The sequence below is a fragment of the Lissotriton helveticus genome, chromosome 8 (assembly GCF_964261635.1).
Source record: "Lissotriton helveticus chromosome 8, aLisHel1.1, whole genome shotgun sequence".
Classification (NCBI taxonomy): Eukaryota; Metazoa; Chordata; class Amphibia; order Caudata; family Salamandridae; genus Lissotriton; species Lissotriton helveticus.
Genome location: NC_136069.1, coordinates 28337679 through 28363651, shown reverse-complemented (window position 1 = coordinate 28363651; position 25973 = coordinate 28337679). Strand labels below are relative to the sequence as shown.

At 50.5% G+C, this 25973-nt stretch overlaps 2 protein-coding genes across 6 annotated transcripts in view; both read right to left on the bottom strand.

Moving 5' to 3' along the window:
* The window catches only part of LOC144772264 (uncharacterized), a 1157681-nt gene that overhangs the window by 293469 nt on the left and 838239 nt on the right, over window positions 1–25973 (bottom strand). The gene's annotated exons all lie outside the window — the stretch shown is intronic.
* LOC144773674 (uncharacterized) overlaps window positions 1–25973 on the bottom strand; it is a 233401-nt gene that overhangs the window by 170364 nt on the left and 37064 nt on the right. Inside the window, exon 3 of the mRNA XM_078658828.1 lies at window positions 19369–19451. The gene's annotated coding sequence lies outside the window, so the exon portion shown is untranslated. The remainder of the gene's footprint in view (window positions 1–19368; window positions 19452–25973) is intronic.

Genomic DNA, 25973 nt, shown 5'->3' with positions numbered 1-25973 from the left:
GACAGGCAGGTCTACCCCGCCGCTCCACGCGACCGAATAAACACCGTACGAATGGATCCCGGTCGGATCCCCACGCGCCCGGAGGGGACGTGGATCCTCATTCCCCGCGGAGTGAGGCCCAAGAAACTGAGAACGTCGGCGATCAATGACTTCCCAGTCTCACTGGACTAGACTAAAGGTAACGCTGGCCGGGCGGGCCGTCCAGGACGCCGGGCGGAGGTCCTCCGTGGACTTGAAGAGAGGCCGCCGACTCCGGAGAGTCCCTCACCCCGACGAGCAAGTACTATGTTTGGGGTTTGGATCAGGCACTCTGCTAAGTTGGGGGGGCGGGCAGTTCGGGGTCCGTCTAGCAGGGGGGCAGGGAGGGGGGGAGTTGGGAATGGGGGGTGTTTGATTGTTTTGGTTGGTGTTTCAGGTGTAGATTGGCAACGCGAGGCACACACACTTAGTATGACGGGCTCATGTCGAGAGGTTAGCTTACACTTTCACTGTTACACAGAATTTCTCACCCACAGCTGCAATGGCTTGCAATACTCAGAATGATGTAGAAAGGGGGGTCCTTGAGACAGGGCGAATGACACCTCTACACCTGATGTCCTGGAATGTGAGGGGGCTGGGGGACAAGGTCAAACGAGGTCTGGTGCTACATAGTATTAAGAGGTTCAACCCGGCCCTGGTCCTATTGCAGGAGACACACCTTACAGGCACAGCCACACGCGCCTTAGACAGGAAAGGCTACCGCATGATCGTCCATTCAGAATTCACGAGGGGGTCCCGTGGGACAGGGATACTGATGCACCGGTCCTCCAGATTTATACTTCAATCCACGAAAATAGACACGCAGGGGCGCTTCGCAGCAGCACTTGGGCAGTGGGAGGGGAGACAGCTGACTATAGTGTCGGTGTACATTCCGCCGGCGCTACACACGATAGCTCTCCCAGATTTGGGAAAATTCCTATTGGAACTCCCGGAAGGAGACCTTCTTGTGGGGGGGGACTTCAATGCCGTGGTTCACAATACACTGGATAGGTTCCCGATTCGAACTCAAGCTGCAGGGCCCTCCCGGCTAAGTGACTTCCTAGAAGCGCAAGGCCTGATAGACCTTTGGAGGCGCCTGCACCCGACTGACCAGCACTACACTTACCACTCGGCGGTCCACGACAGCCTGTCGAGGATCGACTACTTCCTTGCACCGGGTCACGGGAGGTTCACTATCGATGACGTTCAGGTTAAACCCAGGGGTGTCTCAGACCACTCCCCGTTGACATTGACCCTCTCCAACCTAGAACGGTCCCGAGAGCGCATATACCCGATACTCCCGGGATACCTTAGGGTCCCACAAGTGACCAAAACTCTTAAAACAGCGACAAGGTGTTACCTCACGGAGAATAGTGGCTCGGTCTCTTCCCCATCGGTCCTCTGGGAGGCTTATAAAACGGTCCTCCGAGGCCAAGCCATCTCCGCTATTACGAGTTACAAGCGCTCCCAGAAAGAAGAACTAATAGACCTAGAGGCCAGACTCGCCAGGGCGCATGAGGCACACATGGCTGACCCGACCGGAGATACACTCCACGCACTACGACTGTGTCAGCAGAGTCATACTGAGCTTCTGCGCCGCAGAGTGGTCGAAAGCATGACTGCCTCAGCAAACAGGGTTTACGATGTAGGAGATAAGGCAAGTAAGCTCCTGGCCTGGCTGGCGAAAAAACATGAGGGACAGAGGACCATCCTACAGTTGAGGGACTCTGCTGGGGTACTACACACCCGCCCCACCCAGATAGTCGAACTCCTAGCTGATCACTTCCAGGCGGTGTATACCTCTGATATTGAGGTTACCCGGGAAATGGCGGAAGGGGCGCTCGCAGGAGTGCCTACCCGCACCCTGTCACAGGACGGGGTTGACGACCTAGAATCAGACTTAACGACTGAGGAGGTACAATCGGCTATCGCAGCGCTGCATCCGGGAAAGGCCATGGGCCCCAACGGAATCCCGATTGAATGGTACAAAACCGTGTCGGAAACGCTCGCAACGCCGCTCCTCGATATGTACCGAGACAGCTTAGAGCAAGGACACCTGCCTCCTGATCAATGCATGGCCACCATTGTGGCGATCCCGAAACCTGGTAAGCCCCCTGAAGACTGCGGCTCTTATCGGCCGATTTCCCTCCTCAATGCTGAAAGCAAAATTCTTGCGAAACTACTAGCCAACAGACTGTTGCCTCACCTTAGTCATCTCATTCATCCAGACCAATCGGGCTTCCTGCCACACAGGAGCACGGCGCTGAATCTCAGACGTCTGCATGGTGTTATGGCGAGAGCTCCATTGTTGACTACCGATGCAGCGATCCTCTCATTGGACGCCACTATGGCGTTCGATTTGGTGGAGTGGCGATACCTTTTTGCAGTCTTGCACCATATGGGCTTCGGCCCGAAATACGTAGGGTGGATCAAGCTACTGTACAAGTCCCCTGTGGCGCGAGTGACTGCGAACGGACACCTCTCGAGAGTCATCTCATTGGCAAGGGGCACGAGACAAGGCTGCCCGCTCTCACCGCTACTGTTTGCCCTGGTATTGGAGCCGTTGGCCACTATTATTAGGACCACACCACTGCTTCGGGGCATTGACTGGGGAGATGGCTGGGAGGACAGAGTGTCCTTATATGCCGATGATATGCTTATATACATAACGAACCCGGCGGAGGGGATTCCAATATTACTGGCACTGTGTGAGCGGCAGGGAGTTGCCTCAGGCTACAAGATTAACTGGATGAAATCGGTGCTCTTCATGCTGCAGGGGACCCCGCCGCGTCTGGAGGCGGATTGCCCCTTGATGTTAGAGACTGTCTCCTTTCGATACTTAGGGATTCGGATCGCGCGAGATCCTGTGACCTTTCACGATTTGAATCTGAAACCACTGATCGAAAGATTGAAAGCGGACGTGCGCCACTGGATGACGCTCCCGCTGACACTGCTGGGCAGGGCGGCGCTTTTCAAAATGATGGCGCTGCCCCGGTTCCTCTATGTTTTAGAAAACACGCCGGTGTTGGTGCCGCCTTCCTTTTTCAAACAGATAGCAGGGCAATTGTTGGGACTGTTGTGGGGAGGCAAACCGGCGAGGGTAGCGCAGGCAAAACTGATTAGAGATTGGTACAGTGGGGGAATTGCACTCCCCAATCTGGAATTGTATTACTGGGCGGCGCACCTTAAGGTGATCAACCAGTGGCTGCATGCACCGCAGGAAGACCCGGCATACTTAGCAGATAGACGGCAGCTTGGCACTAATACACTTCTGGCCCCGCTGTATAACAAAGGTATTATGACAAAACTGATCGGCCCGACTAAACACACCGTCACGTTATGGCACAGAGCTCAATCCCGTCTGAAGTGGGGGGGGGGTACTTACGCAGCTCACACCATTGTGGGACACTAGATCGCTGGGTAACCTGAGACGTAGTAAAGGGTTTGACCACTGGGACAATATAGGGATCTCCACGGTGGGTGATCTATGGACGACTGAGGGGGTAATACCGTTTGACACGCTGCGAGAACAGTACGAGCTAAACACCACTGAGACATATCGTTACATACAGATTAGACATGCCCTACTGGGTGCGCTGACACCAGGTACTCAGGTCCCGACTTCGGCCCCTTTGGAGGATAGGCTGCTCACTGATTACATGGAAACCAGCGCTACATCCTTAACATATCGTAAATTGGTGAATAACTTGCCTGACCCACTACAGACATTGAAAGGGAAATGGGAGGAGGAGGTTGGAGACCTGGATGAGGCAGAGTGGAATGCCGCAATGGCATCGCCTAAAGAAGCGGGAATCTCAGCAAGATTCCGTTTAGTACAATTCAAGATATTGCACCGAGTGTACTACACACGCACCACCCTACACAAAATCCAAAGGGCAGATCACCCGTATTGTTTGCGTAATTGTGGGGAGGAGGGAACACTGTTCCATACCCTTTGGTCCTGTCCGAACATACTCGACTACTGGAAGCGAGTGGCACGCACAGTCGCCCAAACACTACAGCTCTCCTACTCTCCCGACCCTAGAATTTGTTTGTTAAATGTATGGGGCCCAACCGACCTTACACCACATGGGCGGAGATGGGTGGTTATCGGGATGATGCTAGCGAAACGGGATATAGCGCAAAAATGGGGGGCATCGGAGTCACCGACTTTGGCACAGTGGTGCAGAAATATGGATTTGCTCATGATAGTGGAGCGGGCGGTCTATCAACAGCGGGCTAATCCACGTAAATGGAACAAAATATGGCTGCCATGGAACACATACAGGGGGGAACCTTGTGAACCACTACCGGAAGAAGAAGAAGTGGACAGTTCAGAGGGGGAGGATGAGGTTGAATAGCACTGGGACTGCGGATGGGATGGGGTGGTGTGGGCGCGGGCTGCTTAGGTCCTCCATAGCCCGTCGGGCGTAGCCGATGGTAAGACTACCTGTGGATGGTGAAATCTGGCCTGTTGGCCTGACATGACTAGCATAGATGCTGTACAATTAGCATGCCTCTGTGAGCCCAATCTGTACATCTTACTGTTGTTTTTGGTTCAATATTACAAAAATAAGAAATGTTGCGCTTCAACTGGATTTTGGCGGAATGTTGACGCCACGTCTCTTAATACTTACAATGCTAAGTGTGTTTAATTGATGCAACAATAAAAATTTATATTATAAAAAAAAGTTCTCGGGGACGATTTCTAGCCTGGTCGAGTTGAGAACGAAGGAAGGAGGCTTTTTCGTTGAAGATGTGCTTTTTGTAATTGGCCCTGGCATTTCTAAGGAGTACCAAGTTAGAAGAGGAAGGTTGATTCCTCCAAGCACGTTCTGACTGCCTGAGGGCACATCTTTGATTATTAAGGTCAGAATTCAACCAGGATTTGGGTGGGGTGTTTTTTTGTGGTTTTAGTTTAGTTGGGGCAATTTGGTCACAGGCTTCAAGGATAGAATTTTTGTAATGATCAGTTAGGTCGGTTGTGCTATGGAAGAGGGGGGGGGGGAGTAGTAATCGAGTTTTAATGAATATGCTACTTACCAGTATGCATCTGTTCTTGGCATGTAGGGCTGCTAACATTCATATCTATAGCATAGATCGCCGCCTAGTGTTGGGTCCGGATGATTGCACATTGTTGTCCTGGAAGAGTCTTCGAAGTATCACGAGATAGGGGGCTCCTCCCCTGGACTACAGTGCGCATGGGCATCGACTCCATCCCCAGATTGTTTTTAGCCATTGTGTTAGAGATGGAGTGAAATAGTGTAAATGATGTCCATGCTAATGATTGAATGCAAGAAATGATCTGCAGCCGCCACGGGCACCGGGGAGGAGGGCGGGCGATATGAATGTTAGCAGCCTTACATGCCAAGAACAGATGCATACTGGTAAGTAGCATATTCAGTTCGAGGCATGTGGGCTGCTAAATTCATATCTATAGCATAGAATACATAGCAGTCCCTCCATTAACAGCGGCCGCCCGTGCCAGCTGCAGAAGTCTGAAAAAGAGTTTTGAGAACAGCCTGTCCTACAGCTGCCTGCTGCTTGGAATGCACATCTACACAGTAATGTTTGGTAAACGTGTGTGGTGTAGACCACGTGGCTGCTCTACAAATGTCTTCCAAAGGAATGTTCCCCAGGAAAGCCATGGAGGCTCCCAACTTGCGTGTGGAGTGTGCCCTGGGGGGGACCGTTAAAGTGCGTTTAGCTTTCTGATAGCATATCTGAATACATTTAACGATCCACCTGGCTATTCCTGCTTTGGAAATTGGGTTGCCTTTGTGCTGGGCTGAAAAGGCAACAAAAAGTTGCTGTGTCTTCCGAAATTGTTGTGTTCTGTCAATGTAGTACATTAACGCCCTTTTGACGTCCAACGTATGGAGCATTCTTTCCGCGACTGTTTCCGGGTTTGGAAAGAATGCGGGCAGTTCAATGGTTTGATTGACATGAAAGTGTGACACCACCTTTGGAAGGAACTTGGGGTTAGTGCGGAGCACTACCCTGTTTGAATGAATTTGTATAAATGGCTCTTGTATTGTGAGCACCTGTAGCTCACTAACACGTCTGAGAGATGTAATAGCAATGAGAAAAGCCACTTTCCATGTTAAGAACTGAAGCTCACATGAATGAAGAGGCTCAAAGGGTGGGCTCATCAGTCTAGTGAGTACCACATTGAGGTTCCACACAGGAGCTGGTGGGGTTCTAGGAGGGATGACTCGTTTCAGTCCCTCCAGGAAAGCTTTAATGGCAGGCACCCTGAAAACAGAGAGATGCTGCCTGTTTTGTAGATAAGCCGCTATGGCGGACAAGTGTATCTGAATGGAAGCGTACGCTAGATTGCATTTGTAAAGATGTAACAAATAGCAGATAATGTTAGGAATGGATGCATCTAGCGGATTTATGTTATGGTCTGTCCAGTAAATGACAAAACGCTTCCATTTTGCAGCATAGCAAGCTCTGGTAGTGGGCTTCCTTGCCTCCCTGATGATGTCCATGCGTTCTGAAGGCAGGTTAAGGTAGCCAAACTCTAAGACTTCAGGAGCCAGATCGCCAGGTTGAGCTATTGCGGATCTGGATGCTGAATGTCGCCATGGTTCTGCGTCAAGAGCCTGGGCGTGAGATGCAGCCTTTGATGCCGTACCACGGAGAGTTCTAGAAACGTGGTGTACCATGGTTGGCGTGCCCACGTTGGAGCAACCAGGATGAGCGTCATCGAGTGTTGCTTTAGCTTTCTTGCCACCAGCGGTATGAGAGGTGCTGGGGGAAAAGCGTACGCAAATCTGCCTGACCAGTTCATCCATATCGCATTGCCCTGCGATTGTGGGTGAGGGAACCTGGCGGCAAAGCTTTGGCATTTTGCGTTTTCCCTTGTGGCAAACAGGTCTATCTCTGGATGACCCCACTGCTGGAAGTACGGGCGGAGTACTGATGGATGTATCTCCCACTCGTGCATGTGATGGCTGTACCTGCTGAGCAGATCCGCCATCTGATTGTCCTTGCCCGGGAGGTGTTCCGCCATGAGGAAGATGTTCCTCTGAATGGCCCACTTCCACATGCTCTGAGCCAGATGAGACAGCTGTGGAGAGTGCGTACCTCCCTGCTTCTGGATGTAGTACATGGCAGTCATGTTGTCCGTCCGGATCAACACGACTTTGTTGCACAGATGTACCTTGAAGGACTTGAGTGCCATGAAGATTGCCATCAACTCTAGATAGTTGATGTGCATCTTCTTTTGCTGTGTCGTCCATAGTCCCTGCACCGTGTAGTGGAGCACATGAGCTCCCCATCCCTGGAGAGAAGCGTCCGTTGTCATGATGATCTGCGGCACAGGCTCCTGGAACGGTCGGCCCTTGCAAAGGTTGTGTGGATTCCACCAATGCAGAGAGTTGTATGCCCGACCGTTCACCAACACTAGGTATTTCAATTGTCCTTGAGCCTGTGTCCACTGATGCGCCAAGCATTCTTGGAGCGGACGCAAATGCAACCTTGCGTGCGGGACTATGAAGATGCAGGAAGCCATCATGCCTATCAACTGCATGAACACTCTCGCTGGGAGTGAGTGTTGCGGTCTGAACCGTTGGATGAGCGACTGGATGTTGTCGATCCTCACCGGGTTCGGCTGAGCTGTAGCAGTCAGAGTATTTATTGTCGCGCCCAGATACTGCCGCACATGGGCTGGCTGAAGGTGCGACTTTGGATAGTTCAGTGTGAAGGAGGTGAATGGTGTGGGACATGTCTGCGGCGCACTGTTGTTCCGACTTTGCTTGAACGAGCCAGTCGTCTAGGTAAGGGTAGACATGTATGTTCTGTCTCCTGAGGTGCGCCGCCACGGTCGCCAGACACTCTGTGAACACTCTGGGGGCAGTGGTCACTCCGAAGGGTAGGACCTTGAACTGGTAATGCCTGTTCTGTATGGTGAACCTGAGGAACCTTCTGTGGGATAGGTGGAGTGGTATGTGAAAATAAGCATCCTTGAGGTCCAAGGTTGTGAGGAAGTCTCCCTGGTTTAACAATGGAAGAACCTGCTGCAGTGTTAACATATGAAAATGTTCTGAGAGGATGTACAGGTTGAGGGGGCGTAGGTCCAGAATGGGTCTGAGTGAACCGTCCTTTTTCGGGATTAAGAAGTACAGGGAATAAACCCCTGTGCCTTCTTCCTCCACCGGCACGAGCTCTATTGCGTCTTTTTGCAGCATCACAAGAACCTCTTGCTGCAATAAGTGCAAGTGCTCTGCTGACATAGGACGTTGTCTTGGGGGTATGTTGGGTGGAGTGGACGTTAACTCCAAACAATAACCGAACTGGATAAGTTTCCTTACCCACCTGTCTGTGGTGATGGACGTCCAGACTGGCAGGAACTGCTGGAGTCTCCCCCCGACAGGTGTTGGATGGTCGGGGGGCAGTGACAGAGAGTCACTGTTTGTTGGCAGCAGAGGAACGGGAACTGTAGCTGCCTCAGCCTCTGCCCTTGGCGGTGTTTCCTCTGTAACCCCCTCTACCCTGTTTGAGGTACGAGGACTGTGCGCCACCTCTATTGAATTGCGATTGCTGTGCCAAGTGTCCCCTGCTAACACCTCGTGTACTTGAGCGACGAAAAGTGCTCCCTCTGAATTGCTGAGACTGAAGTGCCCCCATGGATTTAGCTGTCTCAGTATCTTTTTTGATCTTCTCGAGGGTGGTGTCAACCTCCGGGCCAAACAGTCTGTCTGGATTAACAGGCTGGTTGAGGATAGTCGTTTGTATCTCCGGCTTGAACCCTGAGATGCGGAGCCATGCTTGACGCCTCAACATCACACTAGTATTTATCGCCCTTGCTGCTGTATCTGCAACATCAAGCGCACATTTAATTGCAGCGTTGGAAAGAAGCTTGCCCTCCTGTATCAGCATCTCAGCCCCTTCTTTAAACTCGTCTGGAAGGTGTTGTAGTAGCTGCTCTAAGGTGTCATAATGCGCCCTATCATATCTGGCCAACAGGGCTTGTGTGTTAGATATGCGCCAGATGTTGGCTGCCTGTGCTGCCACCCTTTTCCCCGATGCCTCCAGCACTTTTGACTCTTTGTCTGGGGGAGGAGCTTCACCCGTTGTCTGTGAATTCGCTCTCTTGCGGGCATTGGAGACTACCAAAGAGTCTAGAGGCAACTGGCCCCGTATATAAGTTGGGTCCCCAGGTGCCGGTCTGTATTTCTTTTCTATTCTCGGGTTCACCACCCTTGCTCTTGTGGGTTCCTTGAAGATGTCTGTGGCATGCTTGAGAACCCCCTTAAGCATTGGAAGTGTTTTCACAGTTTTTTCTGCTGCAGAGAATGTGTCAAATAAAAAGTCAACTTCCACTGGGTCGGCGTGCATTTCCACCTTATGGTTTGCAGCCGCCCTTTCAATCAAGGCATTAAATGCCGCCGAGTCTTCAGTTGGAGAAGTCTTCACACCATAAACCTGTGGGTCATGTACCACTTGTTGGTCCCCCTGGTCACCAGAGTCTATCCATGAGTCTTGTTGCTCATCAGGGTCAGTGTTATCAGGAAAGTTATACTCCTCATCCTGTTCACCCCCATCTCCATATGAGCCATTGGGTGAAGGTGTTGGACTCCTTCTAGGTCGAGGATGAATTGGTTCAACGAGTTCTGGAGTTTCTGGTGCTGGCCTCTTCTTCTTTAGAGGTATCACAAACGACTCCAAAGGCTGGGATGTAATTTTTCGCTTGAAGAGCGTTAATTTTCCCGTGTCGGCGTCAATATACTGTTCCGACTGCTGTCGACCGAAACGTCCACTCAGTTGCGTTTGCCCCAACCCTCCTGAGTCCTTTGGCACCGATCGAGGTGCAAAGGCCTTCGGCGCCACCTTCGGCGGTAAAGTATAGAGTATCGGCATCGAAGTCTTTTTCGGTGGTGCTATCGACTGTGGAACCGAGGGCGTTTGAGTCTCCGACGTCAAACCCTTTTCCCGTATCCACGTGAGGGAGTCCGAGACTTGCTTTGTGAAAGAAGCGGACGGCTTTGTCGATCCGACCGAAGACCTCGGTCCGCCTCCAGGGGAAGATCCGAGCGTCGAAGATTTTTCCTTGGTTGCCGGAGGCGCAGACGCACCCTCGACAACTGCGCTCCGGACCCCTGCCACGGGTTTAGTAGTCGACGCCCCTGGCTTCGGATCAGCAGCTCTTTCTTTCAGCGTCGGGGCTCCAGACTTTGGCTCGGTGCCTGTCGCTGACTTCGCTTCGACTGGGCGTTTGCCTGATGGCGCGGTAGTTTTGGCTGAAGGCGGCTCGACAGTCTTCTTCGACTTCGACTCGACCACCTTGCTCGACACCTGCTCGACGACCTCCTTCGAGCTTGGCTCTTTGACCTCTTTCGGTACCTTAGCCTGTTCGACAGCCTTTTTCGTCTTCGAGGCCTCCGAAGACGACGGCGTCGATGGCGTAGCAGACGTCTTCGGTTTCGATGGCGTGTCGGCCATCTTTGTTGTTTTCGATTCCGATGTCTTTAGTTTCGGTTTCGATTTGGGTAATGGAGGCTCCGTTGGTGTGTTCGTAGCCGGGCCAGAAGGCGGGGCCGAGGATTGAGGTGCAGGGTCGTGGGTAAGGCCGTGTGGCGATCCCGTGACCTGAGCCTGAGTAATTGAACGTTCGGGGCATAGCTCTTCCTCCGAGCTATCTTCCATGGCCCCATAAGCTTCCTCGACGTCCCCTACCTCCTCGACGTTTTCGTCTAGGTCCTGGCCCTCGACAGGTTCTCTGTAGTCGGCCTCGACCTCCGTCGATGTAGGCGAAATCTGCAGGTGAAGCACTTGCTCTTCTGCTGCGGGGTCGAAGATGTCGACAGGTGCCGGAGCAGCTCGCCGGGCCTCGAGGCGCGCCACGCGCCGAAGCTTGAGCGTCTTCTTCGACCTGAACTTCGAACAGGCCATACAGTTGGCCTCGTTGTGGTCTGGCGAGAGGCACTTGTTGCATACAGGATGCACGTCGATGTGTGGGACTCCGTTCCATCGTAGTATCGTCGGGGTCTTGCTGCGTCGACAGGGCCTCGATGACCGAAGAGTCACCCGACTCTCCAGATATCCGACTCGAAGAGTTGGAATAAACACGAGACCGAACAATACCGACGAGGTAACGAAGGCCTTTTGGCCTTAAAGAAGTTGTTTTATCGATTCCAAACAGGAGACGTCGAAATCACATCCGAACCCAATGGCGGAAAGAAACAATCTGGGGATGGAGTCGATGCCCATGCGCACTGTAGTCCAGGGGAGGAGCCACCTATCTCGTGATACTTCGAAGACTCTTCCAGGACAACAATGTGCAATCATCCGGACCCAACACTAGGCGGCGATCTATGCTATAGATATGAATTTAGCAGCCCACATGCCTCGAACTTGTAGATTCCAACTCGCCAGGGGAAACGAGGTGAAGATTTCAGGTTTGTTTTATTGGTAAGCTGCCGCTTGGGGTAGGACGAGTAATAGAGCTGTTCATGGTGAACAGGATAGGGTGGTGATCTGACCAGTCAATGGGAATGATCTTGGAGAGGGAAGCCAGATCCTTGCTAGTGATAATAGCATCAAGGGTGGCACCCTTAGAGTGATTTGGAGATTGGCAGAGTTGAGTCAAGTCACTAATGTCCAGAGTATCGTTAAAGAGGATAACTGCAGGGTCCTCATTTTTATTCCAATGAATATTATAGTCTCCTAGGAAGAGATTCCTGGAGTTAGAGAGCTATGCTTGAATAATGAGGTTAGACAGCTCCTCGGCAAAGGTGATAGAATTACCGGGGGGTGGTAGATGGTATGTAGGCGGATAGTAGGGGAACCAGAAGAGGTAATCCAATGATTCATTTTTAAATAGTGCAAGAAAAAAACTGTTAGATACTCCAGAGCACTGCTTGACAAATGAGAATGTGCACCGTTCGGGAAGCTGATTCTGGACATATCTGGTTTGTTATAACCCACTGTCCTATTTTGCACATAACACTGCTAAACTTGTTGCACTTTATATATATATATTCAAATCAGGGAATGGGGGAGTAAGAAGGTCTGATCCATTCAGCTTCCTATTAAATCAGCCAAAATCAAATGGGAATGGATCACTTGTACCTGCTGCCAGGGTCCACTATGTTCTGTCTGTCAGTACTTAAAAAAGTACTTAAAAAACCCTCATTCACGCAGGCAGACCGTACCTACCTGTGCCAACCAGAGACCTCCGGGTTCTAACAATAATGTAATTAATAACTATGTATAAAAGATGCATTTGTAAACAGCTGTAAGTAGGAATGAGAAGGAGTCTTGGTAGCTATGGGGAGGAGGGTGAATTGGTGAGGAATCTGCAGGTAGACTTTGTATCCACCAGTAAAAGAATTACCAAAGGTAGGTAACTTGTATTTCTGATGGATACATCTACCTGCAGATTCCACACCTTTTGAATAGAATTTCTAAGCAGTGACACACTTGGAGGTGTGAGCAAGGCGGACTAAACCAAACAGTCCCGTAGAACTGAGCGAGTTAAGTAACTATCCCTTCCTACTTCTGAATCCAAGCAGTAGTGTTTTAAAAACGTGTGAAGGGAGAACAAGGATGCTGCTTTACATATATCTGCTGTAGGAACACCTCTAGCTAGGGCAGACTAGGTGATGTAGCTATAGCAGAAAGAGCATGAATACCTTTAGGTGGCTCTCTTTGAGCCATGGAGAAGCAGATTTTGATACACAGGATGATCCATCTTGAGAGTGTTGGTTTGTGAATCACTTTTCCTTTCACTTTCCCTATGTATCCTATAAAGAGTTGATCATTGAGTCTGAATTCTTTGGTTCTATCAATATAGAAGCTGACTGCACGGTTCGGGTTAAGTCCCCTCAGTCTTTCTTCATCCTTCATAGAAGGAGGAGGAGGATAGAAGGTGGGAAGTGTAATGGATCGACATAAGTGGAATGGAGTAACCACTTTAGGGAGAAAGGCAGTTCTGCTCCGTAATACCAGTTTGTCTGGAAAGAAGGTAGTAGAGACTGGTTTTACAGTCAGCACTTGTAGTTCCATGACATGCCCTGCTGATGTGATGGCATACAAAAATAACTGTTTTGAAGGCTAACAACCTGAAGGGACAACTGTGAAGGGGTTCAATGGGAGAAAACATTTAAGAAAGTAAGAAGGGAGGTGGAGCTTAGCTAGGCTGCAAGAAGGGCCCTCTCTAGAGAGGCTCTGCCGGCCGAACTTACAATCCAGCAGGCAACCGTCATAGAGGGGGCTGGCCACCAACCCGGAAAGCCATCATACATACTGCAACCCGCCAGCCCACGCTGGCGAACTTTGGCTACCTCTGGAGCCCGCGGCACCGAGCAGTGGGTGGTGTCCTGCTGACATCAGGGTAATGCCTACCCCACTCTGTGAGACCCTGCGCTTTGGTCAGTCCCAGAGTGGGCTGCCGCACTCCCCATGAAGGGTGAGCCAGGAGACAGGTTGTGGCTGCTGCTTGCTATTTCCTCTGGGCCGTGCTCCCCCTGAAGAGCACGCTTTAGGGTAGCCCGTGGCTACCCTGCTCATTGCGTGGCCCGGAGTGCACTCGCAAGCCTGCCCGTTTGGGGTGGGAAGAGACTCCTCATTGTGTCCCGTGCACATTGGGGGCCCCACTACTATATTGGCGGCTGCCGGCTGATGCCTGGGCCTGAGCCTGGCAGCACCCGGGCTTCCCACAGGAAGTAGGAGGGGCAGTGTGGGCCGCCACTGGTACCACTAGTGCAGCGCTGCCTGCTTTGCAGCTGGGCCTTCTGTGGCAGCCTTGCGTGACATACTGGCTGAGGGCGCCTGGCCTTGCGGGCCTCCCACCAGGACCTTGCTATCCCCATTTGCAGGGACAAAAAGACACTTTCTTATGCAGCACTCTCTCAATTTTTCACCCCAAACCAATATTTTGTTGTATTTTGACTAATTTCTTGGGCCCATCAAGTGGAATCTACAAACCCTGGGTACCTTTAGAATCCTTAGGATGTTAGAAGAAAAGGACACAAATTTGGTGTGAATACCTATTGTGGACAACAAGCATTTGCAATGCAATAGGTCTCGACGTTGGGACCTTATACGGTTTTAGTAATACAGTATATTGTGCGGCCTGGAACTTTCAGGGTGCCGAGCCGCTGATAAGCAAGTGGTGTCCTGCGATTTTGGGCAAATCACTTAAAATAAAAGCAGTGATCTCGGAGGAGTGGTGGGGGCGGGATGAAGGGGTAGGGAGAGACAGCACAGGGTGAGCAGGAAACAAGACATAATGTTGAAAATGAAAGCGGTGAAGGGGTGGGAAGAGACGGCACACAATGTGACTGGAACAGCATTTAAGCTTATAAATGAGTCCATCTGGCAACACTTAAAAAACGACATCAAACATGCGGTGAAGGGCGTGCAGTAACAGCTGCTGTCTCGGGAGGTTGAGTCTTAGCGTCAGCTCAACATTCTGTGATTTTGGGCAAATCACTCAAAATACAAGCAGTTATCTCCGAGGGGTGGTGGTGGCGGGTTGAAGGGGTAGGCTATAACTGATGACTTGTTGGGTTCATAGATCACCCACGTCATACTATGTTTGCTGCTTGTATTTAAAGATCATTAAAACATAATACAAAAAGAATCTGCCAGTGAACCACAACTTGAGAGCTGAGAGATCATCAAAGAAAACTCAGAATACTTACAGAAATGTCAAGTACTTTATGGGAACGAAGCACCTTCTGACCGGTGCATACAGTGCAACTAAAACTATCACCTAGAAAATCTATTGCTAACTACCGACTTCTCCTAACTCAACCTAAAAGTCTAAGTAATGCTACACATAAAACAGCTGCAAAAAACAATTGATTGACAGAATGCAGAACAATGTGATACATTCACCCCAGTACAGAGATCTGGGCCTTATGCCATAATTTCTTTGCTCAGTTTGGACCCAGCCATATGCAAATCAGTCTTGACCTTGCACCCAATGGGAACAGTCCAGCCCAAACTGCCAGGCCAGGTCCTCCCTGGACTGGAAACAAACATCCTAGGACTGGTTTCGGGCTTTCAGCCCTTATCAACCAGGATAGCTTGACTCCAGTGGCATGGAGAGCACAGGACCCACGTCTGGGCATACCCGTGCCACTCAGGGTGACAAATGTAAAAACAACAATTGATGGACAGAATGCAGAACAATGTCATATATTCACCCCAGTACAGAGATCTGGGCCTTAAGCCATCATTTTTTTGCTCACCATGCCTTTCAGTTTGGACCCAGCCATATGCAAATCAGTCTTGACCCTGCACTCATAAAACAGCAGCATCTAGTGAGAGAAGGTATAAATCTAAGCAACAACTAACCACAATGACACCACAGACACTGAGGACCATACAAGACCCAAGAGCATACTACAATGGAATAGTAACCTGCAGACCCAGCAGCACTGACATAACCATCTCCAACCACAAACCAGATATATCTTAAAATTTAGGGGCTGGTGTCATGCTTCATCATAGACCAGTCCTCGCCCTCTAAAAACTTGGTTTGATAGAGGGCGGGCATACACCTGACGATGCACTTCTAAACTAAGCGGGGGCCCATTGGGAAAAAAATGTGAATTAAAAGGCCATTAAAGCTGTCAGCTTAAATTTAATAGTGCTGGCATCTATATGTTGGTTTAAAATAAGGTGATCGGTGTAATGGGGATATTAATGTCCCCCCACCACTATGAATGAGGTCAACCTGTTTCGCCTAAAGGCCCAGTTGGGTCCGTGGCATTCATCAGGACCGTGAAAGAAAGTACAGGCTCCACTCTTACCACACTATGGTGAGAGGAATCCACTCAGTGGGGTGATGAAGATCACACTCCACTGTGAAATGGCTAAATTCTAAAATCCTGAAAGAAAAACATATTAAAAAACATATTTACTGTCATATAGCTTATGACACATACAACGAAAAACAGAGTAAGCCACAATCACCATCGTTCTATCGTGAGTGGCTAAAAGTGCAGCAGTAATTTAATATCCCCATTACACCGATCACCTTATTTAAAACCACCATATAGATGCCAGCACTATTAAATTTAAGCTGACACCTTAAATGGCCTTTTAATTCAAATTTTTCCCCCATGGCTCCCACTTAGTTTAGAAGTGCATCCCTGTCGTCAGATGTATGCCCGCACTCTATCAAACCAAGTTTTTAGAGAGCAAGGACTGGTCTATGATGAAGCATGACACCAGGTGGTGTGTGAGACCATCCTTCACTTTGTGTGAGATGCCTGCACTCACAAACTAAAAACTGCACTAGCGAAACCACACTGGGAGCGGCTACATTGTGGTACACACAAGAACTTAGCCTGAAATACTAAATGATGTAGCCCTTGCATGTATATTTGTTCCATTTACAAATAATGGTTGTGTCTCTTGTCAGTCAACTGACCAGCAGAAAAGTAGCAGCTACAGCCCTGATTCGTAAATGTCTTGCAGTGTCCTAGGCACAGTCTTTAAGAGGAGATTAAGAGCAGACACGAGTATGCTTCTTTCTAAAATCAGCTGATAGTTGTAGTACCGGTGGTTTCCTTTTAAAAAAAAATGCTGACATAGTGTGCTTTAAAAACCAAAACAAGGGCACCCTACTCACTAGGAACCAGGGAAGTTAAAGTGTTAATAAAAAACAATGGCTCCTATGGACTAATGGCAACTTGACACAAGTATACAAATGCGCAATGGCAATAAAAAGGGTTAATAAGATGTCAAAAAGAGAGAAGGCCGAACACACGTAGGATTTGTATTTCATAAGCAATTATTTATAGTGCTTTTTTATAAGAGAACAATACATACAGAGTATTGAAATAATAATTAAGCAAAAGTGAATGGTGTCCCAGTGAAAAAATGGAAACTAAAGTTGTAGTAACATATCGGTGACATATGTACAAGGTTTCCTTTATAACATAAAAACGACCATTAGAAAGTATACATTTTTAATGGTTCGCTTTTTGAACTGTCGACAGCGTTTCGACCCTGTGCGCAATGTAGGGTCTCTTCAGGACCCTGGGGGTGTTGAGGGACACCTGAACTAGGGGAAGGATATTGTCAGTCCGGAACTTCTGTGAGTCAGCAGTGCTTGGCAACGGGAAGGTGTACGCATATTATTGCAATACATGAAGGTGGGTCTGCTCAGCCTAGTGTAAGAGTAGTGCCACCGTGAGTATAGTGAAGAAAAATTACTCACAGGGAACCCGGCCGGGCGCTATGTGTGTGAAAAAATCAAGCATATTATTGTTAAATTAAGACGTAAAATAATCTTAAATGTCTTACAATAAGGAGGTGAAATTACCCCATGTGAGGGTAGAAGTAGGCTGGCAAATCAACGAATAGCATTCCAGGAAAATTCCTATATGAGGGGTTTTCAGATTATGTAGTCTAGGCGTGGGCACTATAGATACAGAGTTGTAGTACATTAAGTAGATGGCTGTTCAAAGGCAGCTGTTGGAAGCTTAGAAATGGTAAAACAGACTTACAAAGATGGGTGCGTTACGCGCTAGAGGTACAGGCTTTGTGTGTACTGGAACACGATCGTTCCTAGTAGCATGAGGGGTGGCTATTCATTTTCAGTAATTATGTAGCTTGCGTCCTAGATTGATGGTCTAAAACAGAAGGGAGCACAATGTCATCAGAGTGCTGGGCGCGTCATGAACACTGTGTGCATCACTGGCAAGCCGATATTGTCTGGGGCCTCTTACCTTACACGATCGTAAGTAGGTATATGCCTGCACCCGGACCGCTAATCAGCAGAACAGCAAGAGTGTGTCTGCTAGGTTCATTGGCAAAGAGTCTCTTCCCGCCAAAGGCACAATGAAAATGCAGGCAGACGTGATTAGGAAAAAAACAAATGCCTTATCATTGTATAACAAAACACACAAGATGATGGACGGAATCTTGCACATTGGGAAAACATTCACCCCCCAGTCACAGATCTGGGTTTAATCCATTGATATTTTGCTCACCACGCCACCCCAGTTCAGACATGGCCATATGCAAATCAGTCTTGACACTGTGCCTCATGGGAACAGTCCAGCCCGAACTGCCAAGCCATGTCTTCCCTGGACCGGAATCAAGCATCCTCGGACCAGTTTCTGATCAATCAGCCGTCATCAGCCAGGATAGCTTGACTCCAGTGGCGTAGTGAGCACGGGACCCACGTCTGGACATACCCTTCCCACATAGGGAGCACAGCAAAACACACAAGATGATGGACGGAATGTTGCACATTGGTAAAACATTCACCCCCAGTCACAGATCTGGGTTTAATCCATCGGTATTTTGCTCACCGCGCCACCCCAGTTCAGACATGGCCATATGCAAATCAGTCTTGACCCTGTGCCTCATGGGAACAGCCCAGCCCGAACTGCCAAGCCATGTGTTCCCTGGACCGGAATCAAGCATCCTAGGACCGGTTCACCTCCTCATTGTGTGACCTCAGCGAAGACATGTAAGCCTATTTTCCGTCTCAATTTGACAATAATATGCTTCATTTTCTCACACATACAGCGCCCGCCGGGTCCCGTGTGAGTACTTTTTCTTCACTACACTCACGGTGGCACAACTCTTACACTAGGCTGCGCAGACCCACCTTCAGGTATTGCAATAATATGCGTACACCTTTCCATTTTCAAGCACTGCTGACACACCGCAGTTCCTGACTGACAATATCCTTCCCCTTGTTTCAGGTGTCCCTACACACTCCCAGGTCCCGAAGAGATCCTACATTGCGCACAGGGTCGAAACGCCATTGACAGTTTAAAAAGCGAACCATTAAAAAAAAAAACCTAGCCCTTATCATTGTATAAAGCGCAGTTCACACAATGTATACTTTCTAATGGTCGTTTTTATGTTATAAAGGAATCCTTTTACATATGTCACAAATATGTCACTACAACTTTAGGTTCAATTTTTTCACTGGGACAAGTGTGAAGGTCTCAGACCAGGGGAAGAAATTCCAAATATATAAATAAGAAAGCAAATGCATTAGACCTCTTTAAGAATGGCTTGTAATAACCTCTAAGGCGTTTTATTACCATAATGATGAAGATAGACACAAATGTGGGCACACTACTCAACAATACAAAGGAAAACCAGGCGCCATCACTGAAGGTTACAATGCAAGCATTAGAGGTGTGCTCAATATAGCACCCAGACTGTGTAGAGGAGTCAGAGCTGCGGCATAAAGACACCCGACACAGAGAAGAATTCTCCAAAAGTGCCTTAAAAATTGAGAAAAAAAATCTGTTGATGCTACACGCATCCATGAGAGAAGAAGGTGGAACGATTACTATGAATACATCGAACTGGAAGAGTTGAATGCAGAACTCTAGTATTAGTGAGCAAGTAACTTACTAGTAATCGTATGTATCTGGATTCTAGCGAAGAATTTGTACATGACATATAGAAATCACTGGATTGTGAAGGACCATGTGAACCTGGAATACAAAAAGAAATTATATTTCAACCTTATCCAGTGCACATTTAGAGTCATTTAAATCAATGGTAATGAGGAGGATAGTTATAGCAGGTTGATGTTTGTTTTTATCAGCAAAGACAGGCGCCTTGGGAGGATGAAGCCGCTCGCACGACTATGGAAGTTCTACACCCATTGCAAAGCTTTTAATACGTCTCCTACTCACGACAGAAAAACATTCCATATCTCATAAAAACTGCAGCTGTTTTGAAGAGAGGGTAGGAAGGGTTGCAACGAAGATCTTTGGGAAGAGAATTCCAAATCGATGGGGCATTACCTGAGAATGCACGTGATTGAGTCTTTTTATTTTTTATAATCCCCCCCGAGGGGGGATTAGGACAAGGGCGTTAGTGCTCCTCAGAGATCTAGTACACCCTGCTTTTTGGAGTTTGTCAGAAAGTTACGAGGGGGTGTTTTGGTGAAGGGCTTTGTGAGTGATACAGGCAATCTTGTAGGTGGATCTACCTTCTATTGGAAGCCATTTGAGGTTTTTGAGGACAGGAGAGGTGTGATCATATCGCTTACAGTCTGAGATAAGCCTGGCCGCCAGGTTGAGAACAGATTTAATCGGGGCAAGTTGGACTTTGGGGGTGCCAGCAAGGGTGGCGTTGCCATAGTCAATTCTGGAAAGGACAAGAGATTGTACAACGATTTTAAAGTCGTCAGCTGGAATAAAGGGTTTAATTTTATTAAGGTGATGTAGAGTGAAGAGAGCACCTCTAGCCGCATTTTTAATATAAGGGATGAGATTAAGATTCTGTTTGATGCTAATGCCAAGGGATTTGACAGAGTTGGAGGTGGAGAGAGAGCAGGTAAGTGCTTTGATATCTGCAATCCAGTGTTGGATAGGCAGAGAGTTGTTTTTGGGAGCGAAAAATGATGATTTCAGTTTTTTTTAGGATTTAGTTTGAGGTGGTTAAGATGAAACCAGGCTTGGACTTTGGTCAGGATATCATTGAGATGTAAGATGTCGCTGTGGGATTTGATCTTATGATATAGTTGAGTGTCATCGGCATAAAGATGGTAACTGCCACGGCAGCTTCGCATTGGGTGGCGGCAGTTCGGGCCTGCTTACGGCCCGCACTACGGAGGAAGTCACCGGCCTCAAGTGATCCCGAAGCCTGCCGTGCGGAAGTGGTGCTGGTTGGGGGCGCCGGCAGGTAGACTGACTCGGCGACGATCCTTGAGCGTCCGCGCAATCGGCGCTGGGGGGGCCCGGACCGGCAGCTGCGACTGAGGGCGGTTTGGCGCCTGTGGCTACCCACAACTCGGAGGACGTCACCGGCCTCGAGGGTCACATAGGCCGGCCGCGAGGGAGCGGTGCTGGTTGGGGAAGCCTGTCAGGTGCTGGACCCTGCGGCGATCCTTGGACGCCCAGTGCGCCGCGCTGGGCACGGGAGGGGCTCGGAGGTCCCGCGCAGGCTGGTGGCGGCTTGAGACCCGGTGTGGCCCACATCACGGTGGAGGGCGCCGGCCTCGTGGGGTCCTGAGGCCGGCCGGAAATACATGTTGCCGGTGAGGGGGCGTTGATCAGCTGCGGCCATTATTGAAAGCCCAGCGCGGCGGGACTGACACTAGTGGGGGGGGGCCTATCTCTCTCCCCCCTTCCCCCACAGTCTGAAGTGGAGAGAACGAGCTGGCAAGAACCGAGGCCTGGGGACCACCATCTGGCATCACTCTGGGCAGGCGGCTGACCCCGCTGGGACTGCGACGAGGTAGGAGCCCCTTGAGAGAGCGATTGGCCGGGGCTCTGGTTCTGGACGTTGGTGGGGCCACACGGGCAGGAATTAACCGACGACTGTAGCGGGCGCTGGCACCAAGCGGATCGGTGAGTGCGCAGGAGTGTGGAGGGAGCGCGGGCCTCATCGCTACTTCTGGGGGCCCCGCAGACATCGCAAAGTGGACATAGCAGGGGAATCCCTATTTGGATACGGTGGTGAGGCGGTGGTGCCACCCTTCCGTTGACCTACGGAGCACAAGATTGGGACACAGGGTGGAGGCGCCCTCGGGGAGCACAGGCAGGAGGAGCGGCGGAGGTGATCTGTGCTACTACCCCCGGGTGGGGCCCGGACGGTGGGGCGACACCGCGGAGAGAGGGGCGCCCCCCCCCGAGCTTTTCCAGGGGAGGAACCGGTGCCTGTGAACGCGGTCAATAGACCTCCTAAAAAATCCACGATGACCCAGACTAATACTATGGACAACTACACTGCGGCGGCAGGTGGTGGAGCCGAGGCGCAGGCCGGCGCCCTGACGGGCACACAAGAGCTATCTCTAACTTCAATAATGCAGGCCATTCAGACACTGGGAACTACGCTAGAATCCAAGATTGATAAGGTCTCCATAGAAATGACTTTGCTGAGGGCGGACTTAAATAAAACCTCAGAGAAAGCCACCCAGAATGCTGCGGACATTGCGGAACTCCAAAGCACTACAAAACAATTGCAGCAGCACGTCCAACGACTCTCACACCAGCAGAAGGTAGCAGTGACCAGGTTGGAGGGTCAGGAAGGGAGGGCCAGCCGTAACAATATACGCGTGGTGGGGGTGCCGGAAAAGATGGAGGGGCCGAGCGTGGATTTATTCCCGGAAGATCTTGTCCTCAAGCACCTGCAGCCCAGACGCCTCTTGAAGTTTTTCGCTATTGAGCGAGCTTATAGGGCTCCGGTTCTCCCGCCGCGTCCTGGGGCCCCACCACGAACGATAATCGCGAGGATCCTCAATTATAGAGACCGCTACGCCATCTTGCAGGCGGCCCGCCAACGAGGGGATCTCCATCTGGATAATGCAGTCATCAGGTTCTTTCCAGACTTCACGCTGAAGGTGCAACAGGAGCGACGGTCATTTGACGGGGTCAAGAAAGTGCTTCGAGAAAAAGGCGTCAAATACATGATGTTTTTCCCGGCAAAACTCAAGATTCTAGTCGATGGTAAATCCCTGTTCTTCACCTCCCCAGAAGAGGCCCGCTCCTGGTTGGAGGAGCGTGGGGGCACGGCGGGCTCAGGACTGAGGGACAACTGGAGGAATACGGTGCCTCAGTCTCCAGAGTCATCGGTGGCTCTTCGGGGAGTGGACATCAGCGCCGGAGGCATTCTTTGCCCCCTCGCAAGACTCGGGCCGGAGTCTGTTGGCCTCGCCGGACATGGGGTGACGCGACGTGAATGTGATGTATTCTGACATTTTATGTTTTTGATTTGTGCTGTCACCGGAGGTGGTCATGGAGAATGTTCTGGGGGGCGGGATGCATCAGAAGAGGGGGAGAAGTAAACTAACTACTGCCAAAAGTGACCCGCTGAGGGGGGAGGCCCTGTATGATGGGAGTTGCCACATATATTCATTTAACTCTGTCTTCATAGGTTGAGAGGCGGCCCGGGAGGAGATGGGAGACCTGGCAATGTCCTTCCACGATTGTAGTGTTCTGGGCTTTACTGGGCAGGCTGAGGCCAGTTGCGAATTGTGACGTGGGGCCGACAGCAGTCCTCAAGTTGCAGGTTTGGGTATCAGCTCACACCCCCCTTGATTTTTGTGTTAAGGGCTACAGGTGCTCTGCTTGTTGGGGGATGCCTGACCAGGTTGGCGGGCGTGGCAGGGTTGCAGGGAGGGGGGTTGTTCTTGGGGATTGGGGAAGTCGGATGCGGGACTGTTTATTTTGTCTTGTTCTGTTTATCATGTATTTGGTTTGGCTCCTTTGGCACTGGTAGCAGGCAAGCGGAAGGAGGGGGAGGAGAGGGCGGGCACCTGCCTTTGCGGCTGATCGTGGTATTTACCCAGGATGCACACACCACACACTAGGCACATTGGCATTTTATTGTGGAACATTAATGGTTACAAAATAAGATTAAACACACCATGGTGCTCCAGTATCTACATAGACATACACCAGATATCGTCCTCCTCCAGGAGACGCACCTGCTGGGGAACCACTGCAGGGCCCTCAATAGATTCGGGTATACGATGCGGGCTCATACTGGCTTCACTACAGGCTCGAGAGGGGTGGGAATCCTCATTAGGAACACTCTACCTTTGGTGATCGGAAAACAATGGCTAGATCCCCTAGGGAGGTACGCGGCGCTCGCTGTTCAATGGGAGGGGAGGGCTATTAATATATGCTCCTTGTATATCCCGCCTAGGTTACACAGTGCCACTCTCCCCGACATTGGGAAGCTGCTACTGGATATGCCACCAGGGATACTGGTCCTGGGGGGCGATATGAATGCCGTCATGGAAAGGGAGCTAGATAGGTCACAGCCACTCCCTGTCAGGGGTGGGACTTGCCACTTGCGAGACTTTGTAAGGGCCATGGGGCTGGCAGATTTATGGCGGGCACATAACCCCACGACCCGACAGTACACCCACATTTCGGCTGCTCATGGCTCAGGGTCCAGGATTGACCACATCTTCACACAGGTTGGAAGCATGGATTTTTTCCAGGGTGGGTGTCACAGAGCTAGGGGGATATCAGACCACTCCCCAGTCGAGGTGCACTTGCGTGGTCCGGACCAGGGACGAGCTGGTCCTCCCGTTTAGATGCCTTCCTATTCAAAGACCAGGAGTTTCAGGAAGTCTTTAGGGAACGAGTCGACCACTATTTTGTGGAGAATGTGGGATCTGTCAGTTCTCCTGGGGTGGTGTGGGAGGCATATAAGACGGTGGCTAGGGACTTTGTACAGGCGGAGGTCGGGAAACGCCGTAAGGAGAAAACCGCGCAAATTGACCAACTGGAACGGGACCTTCAGGCCCTAGAGAATGCGACGGATGAGTCCTCTGAGCAGGTTCGAGATAGGTTGCATAGGCAGCAGCTCCTCGAAAAGGAGATTAGAGATTTGCTCACTGATCAGGCGAGATCCCATGCCCTAGCAATCCAGAGACGAGTATATGATCTTGGGGACAAGGCCAACAAGATGATAGCCAGGCTAGAGAGAAGGGACCGAGATCGTAACTGGATCCCGGGAAAACAACGGGCGGATGGATCTATGCGAGTCACGGGCGAGGAGATAGCGGCGGAATTCGCACGGTACTATGAGGCGGTTTATCAGCCTCCCAATGCGCATCAGGAATATTGAGACTTTTTGGCCCCCCTGCAGCTACCTACCCTGGAACAGGCAGATAGGGATATCCTAGACTCCCCAATAACGGTCCAGGAGGTAGAGGACGCCATGGATGACCTGCAGGTGGGAAAGGCACCGGGACCCAACGGCTTCCCGGCCGAGGCGTTCGGTTGCGTGTCAAGCCGCCTAGCACCTCACATGCTAAGTATGTTTAATGAGGCCCAGCAGGTGGGGGTACTCCCCAGAGACTTACGGTCAGCAACGATCGTTTTAATTCACAAAGCTGGTAAACCGCAGGAACTGTGCAGCTCATACAGACCCATCTCCTTACTGAACTTTGAGACAAAGGTCCTCGGTAAAATTCTGGCTACAAGATTGGGGGCGGTTATACAGTCCCTGATACACCCGGATCAGTCGGGCTTTATGCCCCACAAAAGCACCCGTCTCAATCTACGGCGCCTGTTTGGGGTCTTGCAAATGGTCTCCGCGAGGTCAGGGGTGCCGGCAGCCCTGCTATCTCTAGACCCCCATATGGCGTTTGATAGTACAGAGTGGCAGTACCTCTACGCACTTCTGGAAAAATTGGGCTTTGGAGAACACTTCCGAGCATGGGTGAAGCTGTTATACACTGCACCACTGGCAAGAGTCTGGGCGAATGGAGTGCTATCGGGTGAGTTTTGCCTCGGACGGGGCACGCGTCAGGGCTGCCCCCTCTCGCCCACCCTGTTCGCACTGGCGTTGGAACCTCTGGCGCAATGGATCCGGACGGATCCCTTGGTGTGGGGTATCGATCTGGGAGGGGGGATGGGAGGAGCGTATCTCCCTATACGCGGACGACATCCTCCTGTATGTCCAGAGGCCAGCGGCCTCCATCCAAAGGCTGATTGAAATTATCGGAGAGTTTGGCACCTACTCTGGATATTGCATAAACTGGGGTAAGTCCCTTGGGCATGTACTAACGGGGCCGCAGCCCCGGCTACCGGTGGAATGCAGAGATATTCCCTGGAAGGATGTTTTTAAGTATTTAGGGATCTGATTATGCATTCTGCATCAGACTTCCTGCTTTTGAATGTCACGGCGCAGTTAGATCGGCTGCACGGTGATGTGGAGCATTGGAGAACGCTCCCACTTTCACTGATGGGGAGAGACGTACTATTTAAAATGATGCTGTACGTTCTACAATGCGCTCCCTTCCTGGTCCCGGACCAGATCTTCAGGACGATTGAATCTGAACAACGCTCCTTGTTGTGGAGCGGCGGGTGTCCTAGGATAGCCCTCAGAAAACTGCAAAGGGGCTCATACGAGGGTGGGCTTGCTGTACCAGATATCCGTCTCTATTATTGGGCAACACAACTAGTCAACGTGAATGGATGGGTGTTCTCACCTCTGGAAGAACCGGCTTATAGGGTGGACAGACTAGCCTTTGGGAGCGACACATA